The sequence below is a fragment of the Lynx canadensis genome, chromosome C2 (assembly GCF_007474595.2).
Source record: "Lynx canadensis isolate LIC74 chromosome C2, mLynCan4.pri.v2, whole genome shotgun sequence".
Taxonomy (NCBI): Eukaryota; Metazoa; Chordata; class Mammalia; order Carnivora; family Felidae; genus Lynx; species Lynx canadensis.
The window spans coordinates 37,171,830-37,180,720 of record NC_044311.2 but is presented as its reverse complement, the minus strand read 5'-3'; the positions used below and the strand labels follow the sequence as shown (position 1 = coordinate 37,180,720).

The following is an 8,891-nucleotide window of genomic DNA, read 5'->3' as shown; positions in this document are numbered from 1 at the left end:
GAATCTCCCAAAGTGTAAAGCAAAAATACAGAGGGGAAGAAATATTTTTAAAAGTCCGAAGACTATACAGGGTTAAATCCAGGAGGGTAATAGCCAGCTAATAGTTTCAGAAGGAGACAAGAAAATGCAGGGGAAAAAATAACGAGAGCAATAATAGAAGACTATTTCTTAGAGTTAAGATAGGAGTCTTCAGAGTAAAAGGGCTTACTGAGTGCCAAGCAAAATAAATGAAAATAAACCCATACTTCACTATAAACTTGTGAGTTTATAGTACATTAAATACCAAGAGAAGATTCTAAAAGCTTCCAGAGAACAAGCAACAGGTCAATTATAACGGAATAAAGACAATCGGTACTCATAGTTTTCTCATCAAAAACACTCGGTGCCAGAAGACAGTGGAGCATGGCTTTCAGAGTTCTGAGGATCTGAATATCATAACCAGCTAAGCTATCATTCAGCTGTAAGGATAAAATGAAGACATGAAGAACTCAGAAAGCTCACCTTTCAAAAATTCTTTCTGAAAAAAATCAATTAAGGATCAATCAGTACAAAGAGAAAGGAATTCACAAATAAGAAAAACTTGAGACCCAAGAAACACTAATCCCTAACCCAATGAAAGGAAGGCCTAGAAGGATAGCTGTACAGCAGGCTAACAGAGCAACTGATACTGAACTGGAGAAGAATGTCTGTCCTCAGGCAGAAAGTGGATTCCATGCTACAAAGACTGGGATTAAGATCCTAGACAAATTTAGTCATATGGTGAAGGCACGTGCTTCCTTTGTTAAGAGGAAAAATGGAAAGCAATTAAAACTAGCAGAAATATGAACAAATATAAAGCAAACTAAAATGTGCTATTATTTGGTCCTTCTCATGGAGTATTTGAAAATCTAATTATATAATCCTGATGTTTGAAGAATCCCTCCTAGTGTCAGGGGCTAGTGATAGATTTGCCTTTTCTATTCTAACTAATGCCTTTTGTTCTACAGCGAATGCTATTTACATAAGCAAAATAGTATAATTACAGTTTATTGACTTTCAATAATTAGTGTCAATTGAATGGCCATTCACAGAACAAGATGTAAATGTTATAAATTCTAACAATATGAAAGTAATGGTGGAGTTGACAGAAGTCAAGAGTTCTATGGAGGGGGCAGTGCCTGGGTGGTTCAGTCAGTTAAATGTCCAACTCTTGGTTTCTGTTCAGGTCATGATCTTACAGTTCTGTGCTGACATCACAGAGCCTGCCTTGGATTCTCTCTCTCTCTCTCTCTGCCCCTCCTCCATGCTCGCTCGCTCTCTCTCTCTCAAAATAAATAAACTTTAGAAAAATTGTAAAAAGAAATTTCTATGGAGAGAGAGTTGAAGGAAGAAAGCTGAAGGGAAATGTAGATGTGTTCTTTCTCTTACATAATAAATAATAAGGTAAGAGATGTTAAGAGTTGCTTTCTGCCTGTGGATGCTAACAAGTATTATTAAAGTCTCCCCTGCCACTACCAACATGTCTAAGTCAGAATCTCTCAAAGAGCCTGAACAGCTGTGGTAGATCTTCATGGGAGGTTTGAGCTTTGAAACAACCAATGAGAGTCTGAGGAGCCATTTTGAGCAATGGGCAACACTCACAGACTGTGGTAATGAGAGATCCAAACACCAAGCACGCCAGAGGCTTTGGGTTTGTCACGTATGCCACTGTGGAAGAGGTGGATGCAGCCATGAGTGCAAGGCCACACAAGGTGGATGGAAGAGTTGTGGTACCAAAGAGGGCTGTCTCAAGAGGAGATTCTCAAAGACCTGGTGCCCACTTAGCTGTGAAAAAGGTTTTTGTTGGTGGCATTAGACACTAAAGAACATCATCTAAGAGATTATTTTGAACATTATGGGAAAATGGAAGTAATTGAAATCATGACTGACTGAGGCAGTGGCAGGAAGAGAGGCTTTACTTTTGTGACATTTGATGACCATGATTCTGTGGACAAGATTGTCATTCAAAAATACCATACTGGGGGCTCTTGGGTGGCTCAGTCAGTTGAGCGTTTGACTCTGATTTTGGCTCAGGTCATGATCTCATTGTTTGTGAGAGCCTTCTTGGGATTCTCTCTCTCTCTCTCTCTCTCTCTCTCTCTGTGCCCCTTCCCTGCATGTACTCTCTCTCAAAATAATAAACAAATTTAAAAAAATACCATGCTGTGAATGACCACAACTGTGAAGTAAGGAAAGCCCTATCTAAGCAAGAGACGGCTAGTGCTTCATCCAGCTAAAGACGTCGAAGTGATTCTGGAAACTTTGGTGGTGGTCGTGGAAGTGGTTTTAGTGGGAACTACAACTTTGATCGTGAAGGAAACCTCACTGATGAGGTGGCTTTGGTGGAAGTCAAGGTGGTGGTGGATATAGTGGCGATGGGGACAGCTATAACAGATTTGGTAATGGTTGAAGCAATTTTGGAGATGACAGAAGCTATAATGACTTTGGCATTTACAACAATCAATCTTCACATTTTGGACCTATGAAAGGAGAAAATTTTGGAGGCAGAAGCTCTGGCCCCTGTGGTGGTGGAGGCCAATATTTTGCCAAACCATGAAACCAAGGTGACTATGGCGGTTCCAGCAGCAGCAGCAGCAGCAGCAGCTATGGCAGTGGCAGAAGGTTTTAATTACTGCCAGGAAACATTTCTACTTAATTTAGCAGGAGAGAAAAGCCAGAAAAGTGACAAGGAAAGCTACAGGCTACAAACAGCCAAGTGGTGGCAGGGCCTTGCTGCAACAAAGAAGACATGTTTTAGGCACTACTCATGTGTATGGGCAAAAAACTCAACGACTGTATTTGTGACTAATTGTATAACAGGTTATTTTAGTTTCTATTCTACGGAAAGTGTAAAGCTTTCCAACAAACCTTTAATGTCGCTTTTCCAACAAAGTTTTAATGTAGATTTTCTTTCTTTCCTCTCTTTCTTTCTTTCTTTCTTCCTTTCTCTTTTGGAACGCTTGCTGTTGATTGCTAAATGTAATAGTCTGGTCATGACACTGAATAAATGTGTCTTTTTAAAAAAGAGAGATTGAGAGAGAGAGAGATGTTAAGAGTTTAAAGATGGTAGAGCTGGAAGTGAAAATATAAATATATTCTTTAAAGTTGTAAATATATAACCAATAGAAAAAATAAATACTAAATTAAAAAAAAAATTTTTAGTGTTTATTTTTTTTGAGAGACAGGCAGAGCATGAGCGGGGGAGGGACAGAGAGAGAGGGAGACACAGAATCCAGGCTCCAGGCTCCGAGCTGTCAGCACAGAGCCAGCACTGTGGCTCAAACTCATGAACCGTGAGATCCTGACCTGAGCTGAAGTTGGACGCTTAACCGACTGAGCCACCCAGGTGCCCCAATAGTAAATTTTTCAAAAATTAGAAGTAAAAAAGTAAATGCTGTGTATTTTTAATACTAAAATAATGCTGCAACTAACAAAATATGAGATGGAGGATGAAGTAGGATATAATACATAAATAGTTCATTTATCATCTTCCTCTCCAGGGAGTTAACAGTGTTTAAAACTGACCAAAAAGAATAAGTATATAAGCATGTAATTTAGAGCTAAGGAGACAGTGGCTCTCTTAACCATTTGGGCTGCTATAACAAGATACCATAGACTGGGTGGTTTATAAACAACAGAAATTTATTTCTCATAGTTCTGGATGTTGGAAGTCCAAGATGAGAGCGCCAGCATTGAGTGAAAGTTCTCTTCCGGGTTGCAAACTTCTAGTTGTATCCTCACATGGTCAAGCAGGGAGGGAGCTGGGGCCTCTTTTATGAGGGCACTAACCCCATTCATGTGGGCTCCTCATGATCTAATCACCTCCCAAAGGCCCCACCTCCTAATACCATCACCTTAGGGGTTAGGATTGGAACATATGGATTTTGGGAGGCATAAACATTCAGACCATAGCAGTGACCATATAAAATAAAGCTAGACAGGATTTAAAGTCATTTCCTAGGGAGTTCAATGAATATCATGTTTTTCTAGTGGGATGGAGGACAGGATATGTGTACTTTTCATTTTTAATCCTTTTGTACTATTTAATTGTTTTTAAACCAATGTATGTGTTGTACTGCTTTGATAGTTGAAATTAAGGGGTTGGGTAAAAGCACTTTAGTATAAAAGTTTGCAGGTAGGGATTGTGAGTCCCCTTAAAAACTCTGAGACTCACAATCCCTACCTGCAAACTTTTTTTTTTCCCTCTTTAAAGGAAGATACAAGTTCTTCAGTGACAGGGTAAGAACTAACATTTTAAAAAGTGTGGAAATGAAGCCAAAACCAAAATTATAGGCTGTTATACACCATTTAGTTTCTGTATTGATTTTCCTACTTAATTTAACTAAGAAAAAATTTTTTTAACCCACAGGACTCTGTCAAAAACACAAAACTTTCAATCATAGGTAGAAAGTGCCAGGAAAGAAAAGAAAAGAAAAAAAGAAAAGAGCTAAGCCATCAGTCTCCAGTGAGTGTTGGTTGTCTCACATGTCTGCTGCAAAGCAGCATGCTAATTTAACACAAATTTGAAACTAAAAGAGTGTCATATGAAGGCATCTAATGAATAGTCAGGCTCCTTGCACATGTGTTATGTTGAATTAATACACGCACTGCAACTTTTCAATTTACTTCTTTCATGAAGAGTGCTAACTAAAGAGGGGCCAGAAACAATTTCCTTGTATAAAGGCAAAACAGATTTACGAATAATGTCTCCGGGCGCCTGAATGGCACAGTTGATTAAGCGCCGACACTTGATTTCAGCTCAGGTCATGATCTCACAGTTTCTGAGATTGAGGCCGGCGTTGGGCTCATCACTGAAAGAATGGAGCCTGCTTGAGATTCTCTCCCTCTCTCTGGCCTCGCCCCCCCACACACACACACCGACCCTGCCCTGCTCATGCATGCATACTCTCTCTCTCTCTCAAAAATAAATAAATTATAAGAATAATGTCTCATATTTAATAATTGTTTTATAGCATAACTTGATAGCATCTAAATCTCACAAGTTAGCTCTAGGACTTTTGTTGTTATTGTTTATAAAACTCAAATACAGGGGCGCCTGGGTGGCGCAGTCGGTTAAGCGTCCGACTTCAGCCAGGTCACGATCTCGCGGTCCGTGAGTTCGAGCCCCGCGTCAGGCTCTGGGCTGATGGCTCGGAGCCTGGAGCCTGTTTCCGATTCTGTGTCTCCCTCTCTCTCTGCCCCTCCCCCGTTCATGCTCTGTCTCTCTCTGTCCCAAAAATAAATAAACGTTGAAAAAAAAAATTTAAAAAAAAAAAAAAACTCAAATACATGCTCCTGCCAAATTTGAGGTACTTGATTCCTTAAGAGTCCTTCATGAAGAATCCTTCATTCTGTATGTGACAGTTTATTTCTGATTGTTACCATGAAATACTAAAAGCTACAGAGGATGTGTAGTTTCAGATTCTAGTTCTTGACATTACAGTAGGATAAGCATATTGCTCATAGACTGCTATGTCTCTAAGGGAGAGACCCTTGAGATCAGCTGGTCTAAGCCCCACTATTCATAGATGAAGAAACTGATGCTCAGAGACTGAGAAATTTAGTCTCCACAGAAAGTTAATGAGATAGGGGCACGTGGGTGGCTCAGTCGTTTGAGCATCTGACTGTTGGTTTCAGCGTAAGTCATGATCTCACGGTTCATGGGTTTGAGCCCCGCATCTGGCTCTGCACTGTCAGTGCTTGGGATTATCTTTTTCTCCCTCACTCTCTACCCCTCCCCTGCTTGTGCAATCTCTGTCTCTCTCAAAATAAATCCATAAAACTTAAAAAAAAATTAATGAGACATACAAAGTGACCAAAGAGTGTTCAGCTCCTGGTGAGAATTTGTTATACTGTTGTTTCCTTAACTCAAACACTCACCATCAAAAATATCAGTGTTTAAAAGCCAAGAAACTAGTTTAAAAGGGGCTTTTGAAAATCTGGAAAATTATGATTCTCCAGAAATTCTATAAATAAAAAAAATGTTGCCCCTTAGAGGTCAGGAATAATGATGGTAAACAAAATTCTTTCCATATCCTGAAGTCTAGGGCATCTTTCTATGAATAAGGAAATGTGGTCTGAAAGAATAGAAGGTTCTATCTATCCATATTCCATCTTTATTTGAACAAAGATATCTCACAAATCATGATCAAGACTCATTTCCCTCTATTCAAATAAGCTGTGGGCTTCTGGTGCATTTGCCAGACAACTCCTAGGGCAAAGTGGGACCAATTCAAAACTTGGATCCAATTTTCTAGTTTCAGGCAGGATTGTGTTATCTGATAGTATTAATAAATAGCTGGCTTATTATTTACAATCTCTTTTCCCTTCAGTGTGATGTTTTGTTCTTAGTGGAAAATAATTGTGTCAGAGAAGTGACTATGTTCTTTTAAGCAGGAACTATCTGTCACAATCTGACTAAGAGGAACATGAGGGAAAATTTAAATGTCACTTTAGGCAATATCTCAACATTATTTCCTAAGAGACTTGATAATGTCTCCAGGGGCGTGGGAATCCAATTTCCTTGATTCTAATTATTGTTTTGCAACCTACTCACTCTATGACCATAACTTAATTACTTTTACACAAATTCATTATTTCTAATTCATTGTGTACAAGTATATAATTCTGCCTTACTGGCAATATTAGGAGGAAAGTGGTCTTTGGGTTAAGTGATGGTTTGGGAGTTAGGAAATCCCCATAAATGCATATTATGTTTCAACTTCCTGCAAAGCACGTAAGTTTATGTTGGGTAATGATCTTTCCATATCAAGAAACAGAAAGCAAACTCAGATGGATTTAAATAGTAAGGAGAATTTACAGGTGAACATAGCTTAAAATCCAGAGGTTTTCCCGGCTTCAGGAAAGGTTTGACTCAGGGCCCAAATGGATTAAATAAATCCTGGATTCTTGCTTTCATTATTGAGGGTCAGTTTCCAGAAGCTTCTGGACCTACATACTTCCAGGTTCATATCCAGCAGAAAAGAGACTTAGCAATCTAAATAAAAACTCCCAAATGTAGTCTCATTGGCTCCTCACTTCCCTGACTTATGATTATATTTGTCCTAAACCAACTGTGAAGGCCAGGGAGATGGGACATGCTGATAGGATTAGCCCAGAAGGGTCCACGTGGGGTGGGGTCAATCCCTCTCAAACACATGATTAAGAAATTTCCAAATAGTGGGAGCCTGGGTGGCTCAGTCTGCTGAATGTCCGACTTGGTTTTGGCTCATGTCATGATCTCATGGTTCCTGGGATCGAGCTCTATGTCAGGCTCTGTGTGATGACAAAGGGAGCCTGCTTGGGATTCTTTCTCTCTCCTGCTCTCTCTGCCCCTCTCTCACTCATGCTGCATGCACTCTGTCAAAGTTAAAAAAAAAGTTTTTAATCAAAAAAAGAAATTTCCAAATAGTGTTAGGGAGAAGGAAAGGGAGATAAATCCTACAATCCTCTTTTTTCTTTTTTTTTTAAGTAGGCTCCATGCCCCGTATGGAGCTCAATGTTGGGTGTGAACTCATGCTCCTGAGATCAAGACCTGCGCTGAGATCAAGAGTCCAACACTTAACCAACTGAGCCACTTAGGCACCCCAATCCTACAGCCCTCTATTTAAATGCCTTCAGACACTAGCATCTCAACCTAGAGTCATTTGTGCATTCATTGATTCATTCAACTAACATTTTTTCAGGGCTCACTATATGTGAGGTCTTTTTTTTTTTTTTTTAAAGTTTATTTATTTTTGACAGAGCGAGGAGGGGAAAGGCAGAGAGAGAGGGAGACAGAAGATCTGAAGTGGGCTCTGTGCTGACAGCATAGAGCCCAACATGGGGCTTGAACTCATGAATGGCAAAATCCTGACCTGAGCTGAAGTTGGATGCTTAACCGACTGAGCCACCCAGGCACCCCTATATGTGAGGTCTTGACTCCATTTTTTTCACTCCATTTCCAGGTTCCCCTTTAAAAGCAAGAGGAAAGTCTAAGAATTGGACCTCAGATTGGGGGAAGAATTATGAGAGAGATTAAGAAAACTGGTTTCCCAAAACCTCCATATTTTAGGACGCATTCCTTACATTTTCAGGTTTCTGGGAAAGGAAGAGAAAACAGCATCCCACTATCCACACACCCTACCCAGGCATATCTTCCAGCTGTATCATTTACAATTTGGAGGTTGACTCCTTAAAGCCCATTCACAGGCCCAGGGTTAAGAACCCTTAGGCTAATATTATCATGAAGATATATAGGTGATCCAGTTTTGGATATAAGATTTACAATGATATTATGTTTTGACAGTGACATTTGAAACAGATTCTTGCTTTTCTGAATGGCCAAAGAAAGACAAGCACATTCTATTTCTTGGGCAAGATAACTTTTACCTAAGGTGAACTTACTTAAGGTTTACCTAAGTTGAGGGGAGAGGTAGTTACAGTATATAGTTGTTGGACTTGGGTTCCCAAATGCCACCCAAGTCCCGGGTGGAATTAGATCTGAAAACTTACTCTCTTGAGCACATGGGTTATACAAAATAGGAAGGGACAAGGCATGTTCATATATTTCAATGTTCCCACTGACTGAGCAGGAAGCAACAAGAGAGAACAGATGATTAAGGCCCCTCTCCAGGGTCACTTTGAGAAAGAAGCCTTTGGGAAAACACACGCAGAAAATGAGAGACAAATACAACTGAAATGTTTTTAACCATCTTTGTGCCCTGTTTACAAAACATTCTGAAATAACCAAATGAAGTTGTTACACATCTCGGGCATCATGAAAAGGGGTGGGGGGCTCTGGTGATTGTACCATATATTAAGCACAGCTTCTGCTTTTAAAAAATTGATCTCACTAGATCTATGGGCCTTGAGGATTCTTTCTATTTCCTTTT

At 39.7% G+C, this 8,891-nt stretch overlaps 1 pseudogene; it reads left to right on the top strand.

The window, feature by feature from the left end:
- The first annotated feature begins 1,281 nt into the window (after nucleotides 1-1,281).
- Nucleotides 1,282-3,140, top strand: LOC115524051 (annotated as a pseudogene).
- The last annotated feature ends 5,751 nt before the right edge of the window (nucleotides 3,141-8,891 follow it).